The sequence below is a fragment of the Grampus griseus genome (assembly GCF_964374135.1).
Source record: "Grampus griseus genome assembly, chromosome: 3".
NCBI lineage: Eukaryota > Metazoa > Chordata > Mammalia > Artiodactyla > Delphinidae > Grampus > Grampus griseus.
Genome location: NC_139019.1, coordinates 108,099,435 through 108,126,636, shown reverse-complemented (window position 1 = coordinate 108,126,636; position 27,202 = coordinate 108,099,435). Strand labels below are relative to the sequence as shown.

At 37.0% G+C, this 27,202-nt stretch overlaps 1 protein-coding gene across 5 annotated transcripts in view; it reads right to left on the bottom strand.

Moving 5' to 3' along the window:
• CDC42SE2 (CDC42 small effector 2) overlaps positions 1–27,202 on the bottom strand; it is a 111,915-nt gene that overhangs the window by 48,899 nt on the left and 35,814 nt on the right. The window lies entirely within an intron of this gene.

Here is a 27,202-nt window from a genome sequence, read left to right as displayed (position 1 = left end):
ATAGCTGTAAATTTTTAGGAAACAGCCTAAAAGTCTATTCAAAAAAAAAAAGAATAAAAATTTTTTTAAATGAACTGAGAGACAATCTACGGAATGGGAGAAAATATTTGCAAACACTGCAACCCACAAGGGCTTAACTGCCAAAATATACAAACAGCTCATACAACGAAAAAAAAATCAAACAACCCAATTGAAAAAAGGGCAGAAGACCTAAAGAGACATTTCTCCAAAGAAGAAATACAGGTGGTCAATAAGCACATGAAAAGATGCTCAACATCGCTCATTATTAGAGAAATGCAAATCAAAACTACAATGAGATACCACCTCACACCGGTCAGAATGGTCTACAAAGAACTAAAAAGTTTACAAAGAACGAATGCTGGAGAGGGTGTGGAGAAAAGGGAACCCTCCTATACTGTGGGTGGGAATGTAAACTGGTACAGCCGCTATGGAAAACAGTATGGAGGGTCCTCAGAAAACTAAAAATACAATTACCATATGATCCAGCAATCCCACTCCTGGGCATATACCCAGACAAAACTATAATTCAAAAAGATACATGCACCCTTATGTTCACAGCAGCACTATTTACAATAGCCAACACTTGGAAACAACCTAAATGTCCATCAACAAATGAATGGATAAAGTAGATGTGGTATATACATACAATGGAATACTACTCAGCCATAAAAAAGAACAAAATAATGCCATCTGCAACAACATGGATGCAATTAAAGATTATTATACTAAGTGAAGTCAGAAAGAGCAAGACAGGGGCTTCCCTGGTGGCGCAGTGGTTGAGAATCTGCCTGCCAACGCAGGGGACATAGGTTCGAGCCCTGGTCTGGGAATATCTCACATGCCGCGGAGCGGCTGGGCCCGTGAGCCATGGCCGCTGAGCCTGCACGTCTGGAGCCTGTGCTCCGCAACAAGAGAAGGCCACAACAGTGAGAGGTCCGCACACCGCGATGAAGAGTGGCCCCCGCTCGCCGCAACTAGAGAAAGCCCTTGCACAGAAACGAAGACCCAACACAGCCATAAATAAATAAATTTAAAAAAAAAAAAAAGAAAGAGCAAGACAAATACCATATGATATCATTTATATGTGGAATCTAACATATGACACAAATGAACTTACCTATGAAACAGAAACAGAATCATGGACATAGAGAATAGACTGTGGTTGCCAAGGGGGTGGGGGGTGGGAGAGGGATGAACTGGGAGTTTGGGGTTAGTAGATGCAAACTATTACATATAGAATGGATAAACAACAAGGTCCTAATGTACAGCACAGAGAACTATATTCAATATCCTATGATAAGTCATAATGGAAAAGAATATAAAAAAGAATGTATATATCTGTAACTGAGTCACTTTGCTATACAGCAGAAATTAACACAACATTATAAATCAACCATACTTCCATTAAAAATTTTTTTTAAAAAAAGAATAATCGAATAGGGACTTCCCTGGTGGTGCAGTGGTTAAGACTCCGCACTCCCAATGCAGGGGTTCCCTGGTCAGGGAACTAGATCCCACATGCATGTTGCAACTAAGAGTTCGCAGGCCACAACTAAGGAACACACATGCCCGAACTAAGACCCGGCACAACCAAATAAATAAATATATATTAAAAAAAAGAATAAACAGATAGCATTTTAAACTGAAAAGAAATGAATGGTGCTCCATTCGTACAAAAGAACACTATACAAAATGAAAATGAATGGTAGTTTCATCCAACACACTGGACAATTCTCAGTGCCATGTTATTGAGGGAAAGAAGGCACAAAACAATATACATGGAATGATTTCCTTTATATGAATTTCAAAAACAAGTTCAACTAAACTATTTTGTTTAGAGATGCATATAGAAGTATAAAAGTAAAGCAAGAAAATTATAACAGAAGTCAGGAAAGTGGTTAGGGCTGAGGGCAGGAATTAAGAATTAGGAAGAGATGCATAAGAGCTCCTGGAACACTGACAATATTCTACCTCTTGACTTAAGTGGTAGTTACACAGGTACTTGCTTTATAATTTTGTATTAAATAGTACATTTATGGTCTATGCAATTTTTTATATATTATATCTTTAAATAATAACAATTTAAATAATACATAAGTAAAAGAAGCAAATACTAACAATTTCAAGTTGTTTGTAATAGAGTGATGGAAATGCAAAATACAATGTCAAGTAAAAATGAACACACTTTGCTAGAAACTTCGAAGGAACTGGTAAAATTTGGGAAGTTTGAGTGGCGAAAGGGGTGATGAGGTCTGAAGTTCTACCAGATGCCAAAGAGATTTCCACCAGAAATGCAAAAATTACTAATCAATGACCAAGTCTGAATTCTCAGTAAAGCTTATTTATAGCTGTACCAGCACTAAATCTGTCCCAACCTAGTTAAAATCATTCTTTGATATTGACTTGTGGTACAAGACCCTATTGGGAAAGAAAAAACAAAAATACAAAAACCAACCCATTCTGAAAAGAGCTTTCAAACTACATACTTATCACAGACCTACTTTTCTGTGGCTAATCAAAGTTCAGTCAAGCCACTGTTCCCTGAACTCAGTTATAAAAGGCACAGACAGGGGTGCACGTAACTACCAAAAATAAGAGGGTTAGTTTTTTTTTCTTAGAATGACTGCTTATAGGTTAGTCTTTCCCACAGTTTCGTATTAATGTAATCACATGGTACTTTCTTTAATATCTGGCTTTTTTAATTCAGCACGTTTTTGAGATTTACCATGATGCTTCTATTAGCTAATTCACATAGATTTCCATTGTGTAGACACAGCACAATTTAACTTCATATTTAGTATTTCCAGTTTTTGGCTGTTAAAAATAATGCTGCTATGAATTAGTGTATACAAATATCCATATAAACAGAAATTTTCATTTCTCCTGAGTAAATATTTAGAAAGAGAATTGCTGAGTCATATTTTAAGTATAATTTTAACTTTATAAGAAACTGTGTACCAGTTTTCCAAATCAGTTGTACCATTTTGCATTTGTAGCAGCAAAGTATGAGAGTTCCAGTTGTTCAACATCCTACCAACACTTTGTATCGTCAATCTTGTTATTTTTAGTCATTCTAGTGGGTATAAAGTACTACACCTTGCTGTGGTTTTAATTTGTACTTTCCTGATATCTAATGGTATTTAGTCTTTTCATGTGCTTGCTAGCCATTCATATTATCTTCTTTGGTTAGGTATATTCAGATCTTTTGCCCATTTTTTAATTTAGTTGCCTTATTCAGTTGTGTTCTTTACATATTCTAGATCAAGCCCTTTGTCTGATAAGTGTATTGTGAAGATTTTTTCCTGGTCTTTGTCTTTCCATTTTTAAAAAAAAATAGCACCTTTCGGGACTTCCCTGGTGGTCCAGTGGTAGAGAATCCGCCTGTCAATGAAGGGGATGTGGGTTCGATCCCTGGTCAGGGAACTAAGACCCCACATGCCGCGGGGCAACTAAGCCCACGCACTACAACTACAGAGCCCACAAACTACAGAGCCCACACGCCCTGGAGCCTGCGCGTCACAACTAGAGAGAAAACCTGCGTGCCACAACTAGAAAGATGCCTGTGCACTGGAACAAAAGATCCCACATGCCTCAACGAAGATCCTTCATGCAGCAACTAGACCCGACACAGCCAAGTAAATAAATATTTAAAAAAACAGCATCTTTCAAAGAGTTTAAGTTTTTTAATTTAACAAAATCTAGTTTCTCTATTTCATCTTCTATGATTTGTGTTTTGTGTTCTAAGAAATTTCTGCATATCCCCCAAACATAGCTTTCCTTGTATTATTTTTTCTTCTAAAATTTTAGTTTTTACTTTTCAGTCTATATCAATTTTTAGTTATTTCTGGTGGTATAAAGTAAAGGTCAAAGATTCCTTTTTTACATGGATATAGCCCATTGTTCCAGCTCATCTGCTGAAGGATATCTCTTTGCCTATTGACTTGATTTGGCACTTTTCACTGAAAATCATATAACTGTAGGTTTGTGTCCATTTCTGGGTTGATTATTACACTGGTTTATGCCTATACTAGAACCAGACTGTCTTGACTGATATACTTTTTTTATTATTACTAGTTTACTTTTTTTTTTGGCTGTGTTGGGTCTTAGTTGTGGCATGCGGGATCTTTGTTGCAGCATGCGGGATCTTTCATTGGGGTGCACGGGCTCTTCGTTGTGGCATGCAGGCTTCTCTCTAGTTGTGGCGCACGGGCTCCAGAGCGTGCAGGTTCAGTAGTTGCGGCGTGCGGGCTTAGCTGCCCCGCACAGCATGTGGGATCTTAGTTCCCAGACAAGGGATCAAACCCGCGTCTCCTACACTGGAAGGCAGATTCTTAACCACTGGACCACCAGGGAAGTCCCTTGACTGCTATACTTTTATACTAAGACTTGAAGTCAGGTAGTGATAAGTCTTCCAGATTATTCTTTTCCAAGGTTACTTTGGATTGTCTAGATGCTTTGCATTTCCATATGCATTTGAGAATCAATTTGTCAGTTTCTACAAAAAAAAAGCCTCCTCCGAATCTGATTAGGATTGCATTTATTTTGACAATTATTTGGAGATTTCAATTTAACAACAGAGTATCTAACCCATTAACATGGCACATCCAATAGTCTGTAGTTCTAAGTGTACAGGTTTTCTATGTGTTTTGTTCCATCGTTTTTGTTTTTTAACTTTGTTTACAGCTTTCATACGAAAGCTTTTCTTTTTTTTGGCTGTGCTGCGTGGCTTGCGGGATCTCAGTTCCCCGACCAGGGATGGAACCTGGGGCTACGGCAGTGAAAGCGCCAAGTCCTAAACACTAGACTGCCAGGGAACTTCCCATATGAAAGCTTTAAAGACTTACGTAGTCAAACATCAATTTCCATCACAGATTAGGTGGTTTATCTTACTTTGGACAAATTTTCATCATGGACGGGGGGGGGTCTCTTTTACTTATCCCAGGATTATAAACCTATCATCCCACATAGTTTCATTTAGGTTTACTTTATAAATTAACTTGGACATTAATATTTTATGGGTATAGTTAGATAACATTTTCAGTCTACTCAGGCTTTTTCTTTCTAACATCTTCCTTTTCGCCTTAATTAAAAACTCAAGTACTTAATGCCAAATATATACATATGTAGGGGGAGAGATTCTTATACTGGCTCAAACCTGAAAGAGTTTGCAACACAGAGCAAAGTAATAACATGAGAAAACTACTGTCGCCTTCTCTAATGCCCACACTTCTCCCCCCCTGTATGAGACTGAATACCATGCTTCCTCTCTTTAACAATAAATCCTCCTTTTCCTTTCCTGCTACTTTCCTTTCTTTTTTCCAGTTTCTCTCTCTCCCTTTTTCTTTCTCCCTTTTCCATGTCTTCATCCACTCTCCTTAAACCCTTTGTTAGCTATGTAGAGTTAGAAATAACAATTTTGTGACACACAATAGATTCTCAATTTATTAGTTCACGGATTGAAAGCTATCTTAATACTCTGAACTTTTCTCCCGCGTCTAGGTAGATATTTACACCCACCTGCTAATGAACATCTCATGTGGTCTCCTTGTTCATTTAAAAACATTATTTTTAACACTAAATTCACATATCTGTGTCTGCGTTACCTTTCTCGGCGGGCGGCACCACCATGCAAAGTTTACCAAGCAACACATACTCAAAGTCTATCCCACTACCTGCAGTTCTGTGAATAAAAAAACCATACTGTAAAATGTTTTCTTATATGTAAACAAGTCTTTACTGTTATTCAAAAATTAATACAAGCACAAAGATTTTTTAAAATCGATACATAATAAAAAGCTATTGAAAATGGCAAATCAGACCTATCCCGAGGGAACCTACCTCAACATAATAAAGGCCATATACGACAAACCCACAGCAAACATCGTCCTCAATGGTGAAAAACTGAAATCTTTCCTCTCAGATCAGGAACAAGACAAGGATGTCCACTCTCACCATTATTATTCAACATTGTTTTGGAAGTCCTAGCCACGGCAATCAGAGAAGAAAAAGAAATAAAAGGAATACAAACTGGAAAAGAAGAAGTAAAACTGTCACTGTTTGCACATGAAATGATACTATACACAGAGAATGCTAAAAATGCCACCAGAAAACTACTAGAGCTAATCAATGAATTTGGTAAAGTTGCAGGATACAAAATTAATGCACAGAAGTCTCCTGCATTCCTATACACTAATGATGAAAAATCAGAAAGAGAAATTATGGAAACACTCCCATTTACCACTGCAACAAAAAGAATAAAATACCTAGGAATAAAGCTACCTAGGGAAACAAAAGACCTGTATGCAGAAAACTATAAGACACTGATGAAAGAAATTAAAGATGATACCAACAGATGGAGAGGTATACCATGCTCTTGGATTGGAAGACTCAATATTGTGGAAATGACTATACTACCCAAAGCGATCTACAGATTCAATGCAATCCCTATCAAATTACCAATGGCATTTTTTTACAGAACCAGAACAAAAAATCTTAAAATTTGTATGGATACACAAAAGACCCCGAATAGCCAATGCAGTCTTGAGGGAAGAAAACGGAGCTGGAGGAATCAGACTCCCTGACTTCAGACTATACTACAGAGCTACAGTAATCAAGACAATATGATACTGGCACAAAAACAGAAACATAGATCAATGGAACAATATAGAAAGCCCAGAGATAAACCCACGCACCTATGGTCAACTAATCTATGACAAAGGATGCAAAGATATACAATGGAGAAAAGACAGTCTCTTCAATAAGTGGCGCTGGGAAAACTGGACACAGCTACATGTAAAAGAATGAAATTAGAACACTCGCTAAAACCATACACAAAAATAAACTCAAAATGGATTAGGGACTTAAATGTAAGACCAGACACTATAAAACTCTTAGAGGAAAACACTGGAAGAACACTCTTACATAAATCACAGCAAGATCTTTTTTGATCCACCTCCTAGAGTAATGGAAATAAAAACAAAAATAAACAAATGGGAACTAATGAAACTTCAAAGCTTTTGCACAGCAAAGGAAACCATAAACAAGACGAAAAGACAACCCTCAGAATGGGAGAAAATATTTGCAAAGGAATCAACGGACAAAGGATTAATCTCCAACATATATAAACAGCCCATCCAGGTCAATATGAAAGAAACAAACAACCCAATCCAAAATTGGGCAGAAGACCTAAATAGACATTTCTCCAAAGAAGACATACAGATGGCCAAGAACCACATGAAAAGCTGCTCAACCTCACTAATTATTAGAGAAATGCAAGTCAAAAGTACAATGAGGTATCACCTCACACCAGTTAGAATGGGCATCATCAGAAAATCGACAAACAGCAAATGCTGGAGAGGCTGTGGAGGAAAGGCAACCCTCATGCACTGTTGGTGGATATGTAAATTGTTACAGCCACTATGGAGGTTCCTTAAAAAACTAAAAATAGAATTACCATATGATCTAGCAATCCCACTACTGGGCATATACCCAGAGAAAACCGTAATTCAAAAAGACACATGCACCCCCACGTTCATTGCAGCAGTATTTACAATAGCCAGATCATGGAAGCAACCTAAATGCCCATCGACACACGAATGGATAAAGAAGTTGTGGTACATATATACAATGAAAGATTACTCAGTCATAAAAAGGAACAAAATTGAGTCATTTGTTGAGACGTGGATGGATCCAGAGACTGTCATACAGAGTGAAGTAAGTCAGAAAAAGAAAATAAAATATCGTATATTAACGCATGTATGTGGAACCTAGAAAAATGGTACAGATGAACCGGTTTGCAGGGCAGAAGTTGAGACACAGATGTAGAGAACAAACGTATGGACACCAAGGGGGAAAACCACGGTGGGGTGGAGATGGTGGTGTGAATTGGGCGACTGGGATTGACATGTATACACTGATGTGTATAAAACTGATGACTAATAAGAACCTGCAGTATAAAAAAACAAAAAAAACAACTAATACTAAACTTTCTTTAGGTTATTTGTATGGAAATATGTTAATATAAATGTTTCAGACATTACAGGAAATTTCTAAAAATCTTACATGTTCTGGTATAATGTTCTAAGTCATAATTCTAGTCATTACTTTAAAATGTATATCTCAGAAATAACTAAATTTCCTTGTCAACTGCATTATTATGAACTTTCATCAAATCTTTAACCGTGGTCATTTTTAAGTCTTTTGTCATTTACAGACAGTTCTGGGTGTACTGTGATGTTTTTGCAAAAATGTTCCTATAAAAGGGTTCCATCTTCAAGGAATTCATGGAAAAGACTCTGACAAGTACAGGTTTCTGGTAACTGACTATACTGCTGAACTGAACAAATAAGCATTTTCAGAACTCTAATGGAAAACTGATTAATTCATAAAAGTGTTAACAAAAGATCAAGATGAAAAAAAATTAATTACATGGGACTGAGTCAACTGATGAGGATGATTATAATCTCGGTGACTTTCTCTTTGAATAAAAAAACAAAAACCCCCACAAGGACTCAGAGGCAAAAATATACAAATCAATTTTCACTGCAAAGTAAAGGACCTGTTACAGTAGAGGATTATTGGACTGAATGTCAATATTATGACATAGTATGAGTGTGTTCCGTGTTTGGTAATTGCGATCATTGTTGCTTTTGTTGTGGTCAGCCATTTACAATGCTTGGTGTCATTTTATTTATCTCTTGTAAAAATAAAATACAGTGTGTGTGGAAAAAAAAAATCTTCCAACAAACAACAGTCCAAGACCAGTTGGCTTCACAGGTGAATTCTATAAAACATTTAGAAAAGAGCTAACACCAATCCTTCTCAACTCTTCCAAAAATCTGCAGAGGGAGAAACACTCCCAAATTCATTCTACAAAGCCACCATCACCCTGATACCAAAACCAGAAAAAGATATCACAAAAAAGAAAATTATAGACCAATATCACTGCTGAACACAGAAGCAAAAATCCTGAACAAAATACTAGCAAACAGAATCTAACAACACATTAAAAGGGTCATACACCATGATCAAGTGGGATTTACCCGAGGGATGCAACGATTCTTCAATATACATATACACAAATCAATCAATGTGATACACAACATTAACAAATTATGGAATAAAAACCATATGATCATCTCAATAGATGCAGGAAAAGCTTTTGATAAAATTCAAAATCCATTTATGATAAAAACTCTCCAGAAAATGGGCACACTCAATGGTGAAAAACTGAAAGCATTTCCAGTAGGGTCAGGAACAAGACAAGGATGTCCACTCTCGCCACTCTTATTCAACATGGTTTTGGAAGTCCTAGCCACAGCAGAGAATAAAAAGAAATAAAAGGAATACAAATTGGAAAAGAAGAAGTAAAACTGTCACTATTTGCCAATGACATGATACTATCCTAAAGATGCCACCAGAAAACTACTAGAACTAATCAATGAATTTGGTAAGGTTTCAGGATACAAAATTAATACACTGAAATCTCTGGCATTCCTATACACCAACAATGAAAAATCAGAAAGAGATATTAAGGAAACACTCCCACTTACCACTGCAACTAAAAGAATAAAATACCTAGGAATAAACCTGCCTAAGGAGGTGAAAAACTCGTACTCAGAAAACTATAAACACTGATGAAAGAAATCAAAGATAACACAAACAGATGGAGAAACATACCATGTTCTTGGATTGGAAGAATCAATATTGTGAAAATGACTATACTACCTAAAGCAATCTAGAGATACGATGCAATCCCTATCAAACTACCAGTGGCATTCTTCACAGAATTAGAACAAAATATCTTACAACTCATATGGAAACACAAAAGACTCTAAATAGCCAAAACAATCTTGAGAAAGAAAAATGGAGTTGGAGGAATCAGCCTCCCTGACTTCAAACTATTTCACCACAAAGCTACAGTAATCAAGACAGTATCGTACTGGCACAAAAAAAGAAATATAAATCAATGGTTCAGGATACAATGCAGAGAGATAAACCGACACACATACGGGCACCTAATGTGCGACAAAGGAGGCAAGAACATACAATGGAGAAAGACAGCCTCTCCAATAAGTGCTGCTGGGAAAACTGGACAGCTATATGTGAAAGAATGAAATTACAACACTCCCTAACACCATACACAAAAGTAAACTCCAAATGGATTAAAGACTTAAATGTAAGACCAGACACTATAAAACTTTTAGAGGAAAACATAGGAAAAGCACTCCTTGACATAAACCACAGCAAGCTCTTTTTTGACCCACCTCCTAGAGTAACAGAAATAAAAACAAAAATAAACAAATGGGACTTAAACTTTAAAGCTTTTGACAGCAAAGGAAACCATAAACAAGACAAAAAGACAAGCCTCAGAATGGGAAAAAATACTTGCAAATGAAACAACAGACAAAGGATTAATCTCTAAAATATACAAACAGCTCATGGAGCTCAATATCAAAAAAACAAACAATCCAGTTAAAAAATGGGCAGAAGACCTAAATAGACATTTCACCAAGGAAGACATACAGATGGCCAAGAGGCACATGAAAAGATGCTCAACATCACTAAATGCAAATCAAAACCACAATGAGGTATCCCCTCACACCACTCAGAATGGCCATTATCAAAAAAGCTAGAAACAATAAATGCTAGAGAGCGAGTGGCGAAAAGGGAACCCTCCAGCACTGCTGGTGGGAATGTAAATTGATACAACCACTATGGAAAACAGTATGGAGGTTCCTTAAAAAACTAAAAATAGAACTACCATATGACCCAGCAATCCCACTACTGGGCATATACCCTGAGCAAACCATAATTCAAAAGGAGACATGCACTACAATGTTCACTGCAGCACTATTTACAATAGCCAGGACATGGAACTAACCTAAATGTCCATCGACAGATGAATGGATAAAGAAGATGTGGCACATATATACAATGGAATATTACTCAGCCATAATAAGAAACGAAACTGAGTTATTTGTAGTGAGGTAGACGGACCTAGAGTCTGTCATACAGAGTGAAGTAAGTCAGTAAAAGAAAAAAAAATACCGTATGCTAATGCATATATATGGAATGTAAAAAAAAAAACGAAAACAAATGGTACTGACGAACCTACCTGCAGGGCAGAGATAAAGAGGTAGACATAGAGAATGGACTTGATGAAATGGGGTGGGAGGGCGAAGCTGGGGAGAAGCGAGAGTAACATCCGACATATATACACTACTGAATGTAAAATAGTTGGCTGGTGGGAAGCAGCGGCATAGCAAAGGGAGATCGGTTCAGTGCTTTGCGATGACCTAGAGGGGTGGGATAGGGAGGAGGGGTGGGAGGCTCAAGAGGGAGGGGATATGGGGACGTACGTATGCATATGGCTGATTCGCTTTGTTGTGCAACAGAAACTAACATGGTATCGTGAAGTAATTATACTCCAACAAAGATCTATTTAAAAATTAAAAAATAGAATAAAATAAGGTAGTTTCATATTTTAAATGATCTTCAAAATATCCTGAAAAACTTATTTAAATAAATCTGCAATTCTCCTTGCTTAGCCCACACGTAAACTTTTAAAGAATAAGATGCATTTTTAACTAAAATTTTAAAAATTGACTTAGAATTTAAATGAACCAATACAGAGTATCCAGATTATATAAAAAAGACTTGAAAGGCCTTGAAAGCATTCACAGACTTGACTATGGACCAGTTAGTGCTGTGACAACTGTTGAAGAAAAAGTTAAAAATATATCTACGTGGGATTCCAGTTGGTGGTTTAAATAGCTTTTTTGGTTGCTTAGAGAAAATAATGTAAGGAAAAAATACTTCTCTATCATCTTTTATCTTCCAGCTCCAGAATGAAATTTAATGTATTTCTATAAAAAGTGTTAACAATTTACATGTAAACATCAATATAGGAATGTTTTAAAATAGCTTATCTTATAGTATGCTAATCTCAAAGGTAACAAATAAGTTCAACTTGGGGACAACACAACACAAAGAAAATATATAATACTTGTGTCTTAGCTATTGAAAAAGAGTCTTCTATTGCTATATTAAACTTTAAGTGCAGTGTATCAGTTAGGAAATTAAAAAGTACACATACATTTAGCTTCCTTTTTGGTATTTCTTTCCTCAAATTAAATCAGGAAATCAATAATCCTTTCTGATGCCACCTCTTAACTGGGTAACAGAAACAAACTTCAGCATATATCTGAATGCAGGATTTCACCATACATGGATACATGTATTATATACAGCTGACCACTGAACAGTGCAGCGGGTTAGGGGGTTGAGATCCTTCCTATGGTAGAATATCCAGGTATAACCTTAGAGTCAGCCCTCTGTATACATAGTTCCACATTTACAGATTCAGTCAACCATGGATCGTGTAGGACATATTTACTGGGAAAAAATATCCACATATAAGTGGACCCAAGCTATTCAAACCCATGATGTTCAAGGGTCAATTGTACACATGCATGTATTTGACAGATATTGTTGAGCAATCCCTATGTACTAGCCCTTGTGAATATGACAATGATCGAGAGAGTGGTTCAAACAAAACTGAACACTTTAAAAAAATTATTACTCACTAACTAGGCTAAATATAAATATGTAATAAGCACCAAAATGCAGGGTCACCTTCTACTTCAAGAGGTAATTCACTTTCGGATTTCATTCAGTTAAGTCCCAGGACTCTGACAAGGAGAGCTAGGTATCCAAGTAGTCCACAGTTGGGGCATATTCACTAAGGTCTTGATGTAGAAATCTTACTATTCCCGTATGTTTCAGCCCCTGATGGAATCAGATAAGATAAAAAAAAATCTCAAGGGCTTCCCTGGTGGCGCAGTGGTTGAGAGTCCGCCTGCCGATGCAGGGGACACGGGTTCGTGCCCTGGTCCGGGAAGATCCCACATGCCACGGAGTGGCTGCGCCCGTGAGCCATGGCCGCTGAGCCTGCGCGTCAGGAGACTGGGCTCCGCAACGGGAAAGGCCACCGCAGTGAGAGGCCCACGTACCGCAAAAACAAACAAACAAACAAAAATCTTAGTTATATAGATGATAACTGTAGGTTGCTCAAGGTTCAATGAGAAGACTAAGCTCTATTTAAGAGGAAAAGTGAATCACCAGAATGCCTGCATATGTGGCAATGAAAGCAAATAGAATGCAACTGAACATATGAGGAATTCACCAAAAAGTTAGAATTTTTGTGCTGTATCACACATTGGGTTTTCAATAATTCTTTACAGAGAGAAATACAGTGACAAAAATCTCCTATTTGGACATTCTGATGGAACATTTTTTCCTACAACTGTGTAAGTCTCCACAACTTCATCTTCCAACGGGCTGGGGCTCTGCCTCACTTCTATCACACAGTCCAGACGCTCTTTAATGAATACCCATCACCATGCTAGACAGGCCATTATGGTCCAAAATTTGGACTGCCTCTGAAATAGTAGCCACTCAAATCACAATTATTATACCACACTATTTTTAGCGGGGATATGTAAAAAGAAAACTAGAGTTGGGACCACATATTCCTTACAGACTTGAGGAACTTAAGGCATTCAACCTGGTTACCATTTCAACCATCCAAGATTGTGTGCCACCTACAAAACGCCTGAGATGAATCAGACCATAAGATAGCCATGTGCTGTATTACACAGGAGGTACCTACCGAGCATTACAGAAATAACTATGGTTGTTCCTTAATACAAATGTGACTACTTGTTTAGGTATAATGTAGGTAACTAAATAACAGATTTTTTAAATATTCAAACCTTTCTGAATCACCTTATAAAATAACAACCTTAAACAATAATGGGGGAAAAAGTTTTGGGTTTTTTTGGGTTTTTGTTTTGTTTTGTTTTGTTTTTTGTTTTGCGGTACGCGGGCCTTTCACTGTTGTGGCCTCTCCCGTTGCGGAGCACAGGCTCCGGACGCACAGGCTCAGCGGCCATGGCTCACGGGCCCAGCCGCTCCGCGGCATGTGGGATCTTCCCGGACCGGGGCACGAACCCGTGTCCCCTGCATCGGCAGGCGGACTCTCAACCACCGCGCCACCAGAGAAGCCCGGAAAAAAGTTTTTAAATACGGTTTAAAACAAGATCTTCATTTTCATATTCAAAGGAAAGCTTGTAATAATGGAAAATTTTAATAATGATGTTATGATGATGAAAATACTAACAGAAACAGAAAATACTAACCACTCAACAAAGAACGTGAACTAGACAAGCAACAAGGATATACTGTACAGCACAGGGAAATACAACTTTATTTCGTAATAACTTTAAATGAAGTATAAGCTATAAAAAAAAAAAATCACTATTTTGTACACCTGAAACTAATATTGTTAATTAAGAGGGAGTTCCCTGGTGCCCTAGTGGATACGATTCCGGGCTTTCACTGCCATGGCCCAGGTTTAATCCCTCGTCAGGGAACTAAGATCCCACAAGCTGTGCGGCTCAGCCAAAAAAAAAGATCGTCAATCAACTATACTTCAATTCTTTAAAAAATAAAAGAACATGGACTATTTCTGGTGCATAAACTGAAATCATAGCAGGTCACATGAGAAATTCAATATTTTGGATTTTTCCAGTCTATTTTTGTTTTATATAAAAAAAAAATCAGTGATGACAGAAAATTTCCCTAAATTATAAAGAAAGGTTCAACTAAATTGTAAACCCCTGATAAGGGAAAAAAAAAATTGAGCACTAGTCACATATTACTCTACATACTTTGACAAATACTATCTGATTTCTACAATCCAAAGAGGTAAGCATTATCCTTACTTTGGAAATAAAGAAACCACAGCTCAGACATATTAATAACTTAATGGCAGACCATTTTCCCTATATTCTTTTTTTAAGGTCTAGTTCAATGCTACCTTAAATTACAATTATTTATGACATACTGATTCTTGTAAGCTCCATCAAGGCAGACTCCAACCAAATTATTATACTCTTATAGCACTTAACATGGTAACTTGTCCCAGTATTTGCAAAAATAAAAAAGAAAGAAAAAAATGAATTAAAACAAGATTCTACCATTTATTAGCTAAGTGGCATTAGTCTATAACCTTTCTGAATTAAAGTTTTCTCTTATAAGGATTATACCAACATTGCAGGATTACTGTAAGGAAGGGTTGGTTTCTCTACCTCCACACTACTGCCTTTTTGGGCCAGGTAATTTTTGGGGGGGCGGGGGGCGGGGGGGGACGGATACTGTCCTGTGCACTGTAGGATATTTAGCAACATCTCTAGCCGCTATCAAGTAAATGCCAGTAGCATCCCTCCCCACCAGTTGTGACCACCAGAAGTGTCTCCTGTCAAAATGATGTGTCAAATACTCCTGGAGATTGGGGTATACAAGAACCACTGCTCTAGGTAAGAGCATTATAAGAATGAATTGAAAAAGAAGTATGTGATTTCCTCTAGTCTAGAAAATCCCCTTGAGATGGGAGAAGATAAGGGCAAGATTTCCTGAGCCAAGCCTCTAATGATAATACTCCTAAAAGCAACAATCAGCAGCACAAAATTCTAATAACCTTACGTGGTCTAGTAAAGATGGCCACAAATTCTTTGTTATTCCTCCAAATGAGAAAGAAACCCTCTACCTTAAATTCAGACGGCCTTTGATGACTTCTTTAACCAAAAGAATGAAGCTGAAGTCATGATCTGGAACTGATGAGGTGACAAAAAACCCTGTACTGGGGCTTCCCAGGTGGCGCAGTGGTTGAGAGTCTGCCTGCCGATGCAGGGAACACGAGTTTGTGCCCCGGTCTGGGAAAATCCCACATGCCGCGGAGCGGCTGGGCCCGTGAGCCATAGCCGCTGAGCCTGCGTGTCCGGAGCCTGTGCTCCGCAACGGGAGAGGCCACAACAGTGAGAGGCCCGCGTACCGCCAAAAAAAAAGAAAAAAAAGAAAAATAACCCTGTATCCTGTGCTCAGAAGTCCAACTACCCAAGACTGCCATGCTGGAAAGACCACAAGTATAGGCACACAGGTTAACAGTCCCAGCTGAGCATGGCCTTCCAGCCTTCTTAACCAGAGTGACAGACATGCGAATAAAGCTGCCTAGGATTCTCCAGTCCAGACCACCTGCTAGCTAAGACTAACCAATGATCTTTGTCGATGCCTCATATAAGAGAAGACTTGCCAAGACCTGCTCAAATTCCTGATCCTCAAAATTGAGAGATTTAGGGCTTCCCTGGTGGCGCAGTGGTTGAGAGTCCGCCTGCCGATGCAGGGGACATGAGTTTGTGCCCGGGTCCGGGAAGATCCCACATGCAGCGTAGCGGCTGGGCCCGTGAGCCATGGCCGCTTAGCCTGCGCATCCGGAGCCTGTGCTCCACAACGGGAGAGGCCACAACAGTGGGAGGCCCGCGTACAGCAAAAAAAAAAAAAAAAAAAATTGAGAGATTTAATAAAATAGTTGTCATTTTAAACCACTAAGGTTTTAGGTAATTTGTTTTCACATAATTTGTATGTATACACTTTTCGATTAAAGATTTTCATGTGTTTTAATGAAAATCTTTGTGTACCTCTATTGGCTCAAATGAGGTCATCTAATTCCTATCAAGTGATAAACTATCATGGGCTACTGGTCCCATCCTCCAAAATAAAGCCCTGAAGAAAAAAGAAGTAAGTCTGGATTCCAGGAACAACAAAAAGAAACAAACAAAAACTGATGGGGATAAATCTGCACTGAATTTGTGTGAATAGACATTGGTAACCTTCATTCAGGAGCAAAGGGCAGCAGGAGTCAAAAGACAGATTGCCTAAATGCTTTTCTTAGTCTGCCCTTATCTTTCCCTTGACTGCCCCTTTATCAGAAATTAGCAGAACAGCTCAGATCTTTGTCAGCAGGATAAAATCAGGACAGCACAAAAGGCCTGGGAGGGGAAAGTTCATGAAAACAGGTACAAACTGACTACCCTGTGGTTATTTACTCTTCCCAGTCCTTCTCCCCTCAAAATAAACCTACAGAGTTGGTGGTAAATTATAATACAAGGAAACTACCTCTTAAAATTAGTATTACTTATTTCTAAGAGTTTCAAAAAACAAACCCTGATCAGAAGCTGCCTGATGCAGTAGAAGGCAACAGAAGAACATAACAGCAATTCAGTGCCAGGGAGCTGTCTGACCTGAGACTCAAGCCCTCCCTCTCTTAAACTCACCTGGACCAACACAAACTAAGATCTGGCTGTTGGCCATTCCCTAATTCACATTATTAGACTAAGTGGATTAATACCCCCTCTCAAAGAATCATTAGCTCACTAGCTAAAATAAAGAAACATATGGAGCACAAAACTACTATAAAAGACAGGCAACACATCAAACAACCCACGCCATCTGATACAGAATTAGTGAATTAGATGATCCAAGAATGAACACCTAGGGACCAAGGGGAGATATTAGTACTACAAACTCACAACAAGAAACTGTGGAAAAGAATCAAATGGAAATAGTATAAAAAGAAGAGGGGAAAAAATAAAACATTTCAAGAAAAAATAAACATATTAAGAAATAATGAGAATAAAATTCCCAGAATAACAGAGGGAAGAAATCAAGATTTAAGTGTTCCAAGAGTGAAACATATAAGAAAAAAACCTCATTCCTAGAAATATTAAGAATAGTGTGTAAATTGATAGTACTTTTAGAAAGTTTTCAAAATTTTTACATGTAATGCAGTAGTATCACTTTTGGAAATCAAAAGTAATCCTGAGTAATCCAGAAGAAAACAAAATACCTATATGCGCAAAAATGTTTTACTGCAATACTTATTATGGTAAGAGGGAAAACCCCAGACACAACCTAAATATCTAACAACCAAGTAATAATTAATGGTTTAATATTATTATTATATAGCCACTGACATAGTGTTGAAACGAGAGTATGTTTAACAAATTTTATGATTTGAGGGGATCTAAAAAAATCCAACCAACGTGAGAAATTTACACTAAAACTACTATGAGCATTTAATTTTTTAATTATTAAAACTTAAAAGTTTGTTTTTAAAAATCTGACAAACTCGGTAGCTTGTGTTTTTGTTAAGTCTAGACTTCATCAAGAAATAGCCAACAACAATTATATTTTAGATATAATTTACAGAAACGTTAGCTTCCAAGAGTATTTACGGTATTTTTATACTAAAGGAAAATATAATGTAGCTACTCTTTACTGAGTGAGCAGCTTATGGCAGCTTTCGGACTTTATAAATAATGAAATATGGTATGGAAAATTTCAGCATCCACTATGCCAAAGAAAGTACTGGTCTTATTTCTACTAAGTGCTTTATATTTTTATCATTTTCATTAGCTCAGCTCCACATGAGACCACTGTCTGCCTTGATTTCTGGAAGGCTGCCCCAATTCTTCTCTCCCAGGCCCTGTTGCCAGGGTTGCAGCTGCACAACCAATTCTTATTAAAATGTAAGTCTTTGAAATGCAGGTCTATGGAAAGGGACATAAAGGATTTCATTATCTTTTCTCAAAACTCACAATAAGGATTATACCCCCACCCTTCCCCAGGCACACCACCAGTCAGAACCCTTCTTCATCAACTCACACACCACATATAATAAATGCAGCAGCTCCATCTTAAATACTCAAATAACAAGTCATAAAGGAGTAAAACTGCATGATAACCACCGTAATGTCTAGCAAAAATTATTTTAGAATGACTTCTAATACATATGATGTAATTATTTCAAAATGACTTCTAGTGCATATGATGTAATCATAGGCGGACACTCATACAATGAGAGTAATAACACTTCTAAACACTACTACCAAATACTTCTAAAGAATAAACATTTGCAAGACAGAATACACACTTATGTGATAATTTCAGAAATTTCAAGTTAAGAAAAAAACTGCAAGATAATTTACTCAAAATGTAAAATACTTTACAAGCTATTAATTTTGTTGTACAACTACTCATGCCTCTAAAATTTTCTTGTAAAAGGAGAAAAAAACTGAAGGACAGTTTACACTCCTTTTCCGTTTCTTACTAGAAGCTCATGTACTTTCGTTCTCTGGATAAAATCCCCTGCTTAAACATTGCTTGACTGTACTCTATGACTGAATTCATCTTATGAGAAAAGTTAACACAAAACTGTCAAGATCATGAAGGTAAAACTACTTTCAATTAAAAGAATAAAGAGTGGTCAAATAGTCTGTTGTAAAGTAAAAATGACAAGTTTCTTTTTTATTAAAACATATAATATTTTTAATGCTGATACACCACTGGAATTCTTGTAACGTGCAGAATCTTCAAATTTTAACTATGTTAGAGAAAAGAATTAAAGTTAGTAAAATTCACTGGGGTTAACTAAGTATAGCCTAGTCTGTTCCCTGGGTGATTCATTCATGGTTAAATAGAAGAAAAAAATAGGTGAGGCAGAGTGAAGGATACTAACCCTTGAGGATCTCATACAACACACACCTGAAGTTATAGCAACAAATCATACAGATAAATAGTTCTAAAAAGTGACCACTTGTTGCATTTTTAATGATTGAACTGAAATAATTAAGTTAAATGTACCAGATAAACTTTTTTAAGTATACAAGAAGTACATTATAATGATTATAAAGCTTGATAAAAATGTCGATTGAGATCACCTCACATCTGTTATCATAGCTACTATCAAAAAAATAAAACAGACAGTAACAATGTTGATGAGGATGTGAAGAAACTGGAACCCTTGTGCACTGTTGGTAAAACTGTAAAATGGTGCAACACCTATGGTAAACAACATGGAGGTTCTTCAAAAATTTAAAAATAATTCTATCATATGATCTAGCACTCCCACTTCTGGCCATATATCCAGTAGAACTGAAGACAGGGTCTGGAAGAATATTTGTACACCCACGTTGGTAGCAGCACTAATCTCATAAGCCGAGAGGTAGATCAAGCCAAATGTCCATGAGCCAATGAGCAGATAAACAAAATGTGATATACACAAAGTAGTATTATTGTGGTATATATATATACACGATGGAGTCTCTAAAAGGAAGGAAATCCTATCACATGCTATTAACATGGATGAACCTTGAGGACATTATGCTAGGTAAAATAAACTTGTCACAGAAAGACATATACTGTATGATTCCACTTATAAGAGGTGTAAAGTAGTCAGTCTTTTTTTTTTTTTTTTTTTTTTTGGGCCACACCACGTGGTTTGCAGGATCTTATAGTTCTCAGACCAGGAATTGAACCCCGGCCCTCAGCAGTGAAAGCGTGGAGTCCCAACCTAAAGTAGTCAAATTTACAGAAAACAAAGTAGAATGGTAGTTACCAGCGGCTGGCAATAGGAGAAAAAAGGGAGTTGTTGTTTAATGGGTATAGAGTTTTCAGTTTTGCAAGATGAAAAAGTTACAGAGATCTGTTTCACAACAATGTGAATATACTTAGCACTACTGAACTACATACTTAAAACTGGTTAAGATGGCAAATTTTATGTTACATGTTTACTACAATAAAAAAAATTTTTAATGTAATTAGAGGTCTCATCCTTAGAGATTCCATGAGTTAGTAAAGATGATAAACAGAATGAATCTGTTTTTGTTTTTTTTTAAACCAAGTACCACATATTAATTTGGGTTTTTTATTTGTTTGTTTTGCTCAGATAGGTAGGTAATAATACCACCATGGTGTAAAACTCAAAAGAAACAACAGTAAATCACAACAAGTAAATCTTCTTGTCATCATTATCCCTAGCCACCCAATTCTCCTCCAAAGACACACACACCAATATTAGCTTCTGGTATAGCCTTTCACAGGAATTCTAATAATATACGAGAATGTAAGTATGTATTTTTTTTTAAATATTTTCACGTGACCACATACATGACTTGGCACCTTGCTTTTTCACTTATTAACACTTTACCTTGGAAATCAGGCACTATCAGTAACTTTTTAAAAACTACCTCCCTCAATTTGAAAGGCTGTATTTTATCATATGGATATAACTCATCACCAATAAGTGGGAAGTTGGGTTGCTTGTAATCTTTTACTACTACCAACATGCTACAAGGAATAATCTTATAAATTCACAAATGTGGGATATGATGAAGCAGGATTTATCTGTAGGATAAATTCCAAGAAGTGAAACTGATGGATCAAAGCGTTTATACATTTTAATTTTGGGTAGGCATTTTAAGTTTTGACAGATATTTTTCAAATCTTCTTCTAAGAGAATGTATACATTTACACTCCCACTAACAATGCACTAGAATATCTGTATTATCAATCCTAAAAAGCTTCCCTAACTCCAGAAGTTTAAAGGGAAAAAAAACTATCTTCCTTCCCTGAAGTGGAGCATTAAAAAAAACCCCACCATTTCAGGTAAATATACTGAGTTGCATAAAATTAAAACCTACGAGTTTGAGTAAGTCCCAGCTGCAAGAAATGAACTGTAGCCTAAGAAAAGCACTCATCCTAGCAATGGCCAGCTCAGTCTTGGCAGGCGCACTATGGACCTAGGCCTCTACCAGTCTCAAATTTCTTTGCCTAGAAACCCATTCTTACTCTATAGTTTTTGACCCAAATAGCTTTACTCATATCAGCACCACAGTTACAGTTTTTAACCAAATTACCTTAACTGGCCTAAAACAGTAATTGTTTCCATTTAGGTGGATAAATCTCTTAATTCTGGGAAAGTATAGAAATCAATCAGTATTAATACTTATGTGTTATTTAATATATTTATAATAACATTATGATACTCTATGCTCTATCTACTAAGATACTTGAAAGACAAGAAAATTTAATATACTAAATTTATAAGTTTAATTTATTAAACTTTTAAGAATTATTGAAGTTTTAGAAAGATTTGTTTGCTCTACTGGTAATCTGCCTTGTTAACTGCTTGAAGTATTTGCAGGAATCAGAGAAAAGTAACTTTAAGTTAGAATGTCTAAGGATGTTAAATAATTAGGCATGAAAGTGTTGGTCGATATTTAAGAAGTAGTATTTACTCTTGCCTATCGGGCATTAAAACCCAATGACAATATAGACAGCACTGAACTTTTTTAGTGAGGTTTACAGATCAACTTTTTTTTTTTACATCAACCGTTTTTTAAGAGAACTACAGAAATAGAGAACCACAGGAATATGGTCTTGGACAGAAAATGTCTATATCTACCTTAAGATCAACACATTTCATTTAATTTAATATCATTTCCTATAAGCATTTTTCAGCGAACATGTGTACTAAAGGCATTCACAGATATTAACAGACAGTAATAATAAATGAAAATAGGCATCCTGCATATGACTTCTTTTCAAAGAAGAAATGGCTTCTTTTATAAAAGGATGTCTTCTGTTCATAAAGCACAAAACAAATAGTGCATTTTCCCATGCTGCCAGAAAATACTTCTTAATCAAAACCAAAGGAGGGCTGATTTTATAATTTCCTCATGGAAATCATGGCCTTTATAGTAAGGACACAGAGCAACAGCTACAATAAATTCCAGCTGCTGTGGCAAGACTTATTATACCATACTAGCTGCTAAATGGCCCAACATTAAGGCCACCAGCAACCAAAAAACTGGAGATTTAATAACAAGTTCCATTCCCTTACACTAAAAAAATTAATCAGACTTGCAACAATATTTTCTAACTATCGATAAAGACAAATTTTTTGGATCCTATTGCCAAAACTGAAGAGTTAATGCTATTAATCTAATCCCTCAAAATCACCCAAGCTCCTTCTTTATCAATATTTACAAGTTAGAATAGGAGAAACTCAGAGCCATTCAGGGTCATCGTTTAAATGAATATCCCATTCAACCTCTGCAGTTTAATAATTTTCTATAATGTGCACATTTCCTCTTTCTTTCACATCTGATGAACAAATTATTCCTCGTGAGTGTGTTTGTGTGTGTGTGTGTGTGTGTGTGTGTGTGTGTGTGTGTGTATGTGTTTAATACCTAAACCCACCTGACAGTTTTAAGTAGGCTGGTACCTACAGCAAGATGCTATCAAATCAGAATGAAAATGGTAGGATTAGAAATCAGCCACATGAACAAAAAATCAGGAAACTACAACTTTTTAATTCTGAACATATATTTTCTGGGTTTTTTTCCCTCCATAAAATTGATATAACATTTTCCTATCACTAGTCAAAACAAATGCTATCAAGATGCCTCACTAATCATATAATCATAAAAATTAACTTATTCAACATATATTCATTGAGCTCCTATTATATGCTACGCCCACATAAATTAAACATTTAAAAAATAGTATACAAATATACGTCAGCAAATTATAAAGTAAAATAAACATATTTTTAAATGTATAAAAATGAATTTAGGGCTTCCCTGGTGGCGCAGTGGTTGAGAATCCGCCTGCCAATGCAGGCGACATGGGTTCGTGCCCCGGTCTGGGAAGATCACGCATGCCGCGGAGCGGCTGGGCCCGTGAGCCATGGCCGCTGAGCCTGCGCATCCAGAGCCTGTACTCCGCAACGGGAGAGGCCACAACAGTGAGAGGCCCGCGTACCGCAAAAAAAAAAAAAAGAAAAAAAAAATGAATTTACCAAAGATGTAAGAAGTTTAAAGACTACCAGAGATTAAAATTGAAATACAGGGACTTCCCTGGTGGTCCAGTGGTTAAGAATCCATCTTGCAATGCAGGGGATACCAGTTCGATCCCTGCTCGGGGAACTAAGATCCCACATGCTGTGGGGAAACTAAGCCCAAGCGCCACAACTAGAGAGCCTGCGTGCCACAGCTACAGAGCCCATGTGCTCTGGAGCCCGCACACCACAACTAAAGAGAAGCCTGCACACCTCAACGAAGATCCTGCGTGCCACAACTAAGACCCAACGCAGCCAATAAATAAATAAATTTTTTTTAATTGTAATACAGTATAAGTAGATAGAACTAATTAAATGATTTTTAATTTTGAGCAGTTATGACTTGGCAACAATTAACACTTTAAAATCTGGTCCTCACATGTTAAAACAGAATTTTAAAAAATTCTTAATAAAACAAGTAAATTGATCTCTTTTATTTTTTTTTAGTGAGCTTGCCTTTTGTTTTTTTTGGCTGCGTTGGGTCGTTGCTGCGTGCGGGCTTCCTCTAGTTGTGGCATGTGGAGGCTACTCTTCGTTGTGGTGCGTGGGCTTCTAATTGTGGTGGCTTGCTCTAGGTAGTTGCGGTGCACAGCCTTCAGTAGTTGCCGCACACAGGCTCAGTAGTTGCCGCACACAGGCTCGGTAGTTGCAGCACGCGGGCCCTAGAGCGTGTGGGATTCAGTAGTTGTGTCATGAGGGCTCAGTAGCTGTGGCTCACGGGCTTTAGAGCGCAGGCTCAGTAGTTCTGGCGCATGGGCTTAGTTGCTCTGCAACATGTCGGATCTTCCCGGACTAGGGATCGAACCTGTTCCTGTGCACTGGCAGGCAGATTCTTAACCAGTGCGTCACCAGGGAAGTGCTAATCTCTTTTACATTTGATTTTAAGGAAAACCAAAAGGTTGGCTTCATGCTCAGTGGTAAAACATTATACCCACTCCAATTATGTAAGCATTTTGTGAAACATTAGAGGCATTAAATTATGAACAAGACAAGATGCTCATTGTAATCACAATGTTCTACAAGCACTAGCCAATGCAGCTGGTAAGTGAACCAATACAAGGTATAAAATCTGGAAAGGATAAAGCAAAATTACGTTTAGTTACAAATAAGGACTGCATTCCCAGAAAAGTTAAGTGAATCAAATGCAAGACTATAAGAAATACTAAGTGAATTTAATTAACTGATTAAACTTAACAGAAAGAAATAACCTTCCTAATGTTAGCAATAAACAGGAGTTTAAGCTGTAAGAGCATAATGAAGAGGCAGCAGAGCAGTGGTTAAGGGCACTGACATCAGATTCAAACAGATATGGGTTGAAATCACAATTCTACTACTTCCTAGCTGTATAAACCTTGATAAAGTCACCTAATGTCTTTAATTTTCTCAGGTGTAAAAATGAATATAATTTATTAAACAGTTAAGATGATGCTGAGCAGTATACAGAACCTGCCATTTAGTAATTGAACTAATATAAGGCATTTTTATTTGCATTATTAATAATAGAAAGCCTCTTGTCCCTTCCCTAAGAGAGGTATTACGTTAAGCATACATATACCATGTAAACCTTTCTGAAATCCAGAGAAGGGTGAAATTCCAAAATATATCTGGCCCTAAGATTTGGAACAAGGAATTGTGGTCCTGTACCTTTCTAATGGCTTCTTACGGAAAAAACAATAATAACTTATACTACTTCTAAAAAAAGCCAGAACCCAGGTTCCGCACAACTATTTGTTTTACAGTTCCAGGGTGCCAAGGGTTCAGTAGGCATCTCCACCAAAGAGTCAAATCAGTATAGATGACAGATACTCCTTTTCTTCTAGAACCAAACCTCAGTTAATACGAACCTATTCATTAGGAGGGTTGTTCACGTACTGTTAGCCTCTTCCAGTCAACATTAAGCTCCATTAGTGATGGCACAGACTACGTATTTGTTTACCACCTTAACTCTTGTACTTAATACCTGAACCTTAAATAAATCAATGAAAGGACTGCATCATCTGTCACCTTGCACACCTGTATCAGAGACATACTTGCCTAATTCACAATTCTAGTCTTAGCAAGTCCCTTCAGTTATCATTACATGGTATAGAATGGGTGATGATAAGGATGTATCAGTTGTGATGTTTTGGAATTTACTGGCTCAGGTAACTGAAAAGTCCAGGTATACTATATTCAGGGAAGACGTGATCCAGCATCTCAAGAGGTGATCAGGGTGTGTGTTTTGCTCTGCTCTACTCCTTCCCTGTTGGCTTCTTACTCAACTGACTTTCCTTTCATGGTCGGAAGATGGCTGCCAGGTTGAAATTCAGCAGGAAAAAAAAGTACCTTTATCCTGGCATTTCTAGTATATGTCCTAAGATCATTCTGATTGATTTGGCTTAGATCATATGCCTGCCATGTCTGCCTTAGGTTAAGACACATGCTTCATTCCTACAAACTCTTCATAATATACATGAAATAAAATACATTAAAGCTGACCTTGGTGATTTGAACTTCTTAATAAGTATACTAAATAACGGCATTATTGAATTAAAACTAATGGATCAAGCACATCATACAACTTTCCCTATCTTCTTAAAAAGTTATTCCCCCCATTTAATCACAACCCAACACGAAAAAATAAAAAAGTAAATTCTTCCCTGAATATAAGTCATTTTGAAGGATTCAGAATGTATTACCAGATTACAATAAAGGTTTATGATATTCCTTAACAAAACTGAAAGCAACATTATAAATTTTCAGGAAGAAAACAAGGTTCTTATCCCACTTTTTCAAGATTATAATAGCAGAATCTAAAGAAAAGATGGACAAGTACATGGATATCTTGAGTTGGGGGGGGTGGGGAAGGGTGGTGTTACAGAGCTTTTAAAATAGAATCAACTAAATAATCCATCCTGCCACTCAAGACTCCTCAAAGACATTAGATTCATCACCAACCCTCTCTCCCCTACACAAACCTACACAAAACTAGGTCCTAAGAACAAAACAGAGATGCACACTTTAGGGAGTCTTTTTGACAGCGTGCATTCCAAAGCCAAATACAAATTATTTCTCAATTATTATGTTTCTACTATCATGTCCCTCATTCCTGTAACTAGCACAAAAAATAGAAGGTAAATGATTCCATTTTTATAACAGAGAAGACAACAAAATCTATGAGATTAAAAGCCAATACTCAAATATACAGGAGAGGAGCTGATTTTCATGGTAAAGTTGAATAAAAACAAATAGCAAATCGTAGAACCAACCAATTGAAAGTGTGTTACACACAAGTCATCTTAAATCAAAAGCCAAACTTCATTCATAATCCTAGAGGAAAGCAGTGTGGTCAAAGAAAGGAATGTGCATTAAAAGAATCTCTATAATTTTTCAAATCTATGAATTGATTTTTCAAATCCTCTACTGTTCAAATAATTTAATTCAGCAAATGTGCAATGATGGCTTTTTAAGAAGACAGAACTAGTAGACATAGCAGGGATATAAACATAGCCCTTGACATCACAAAGTTTATAATGTGCTACAAAGGCAATATACACAAACATTACTGGACAGCTCAGAAGAGAATGAAGTACAAATGCCAGTGGGTAATCAGAAAGAGGA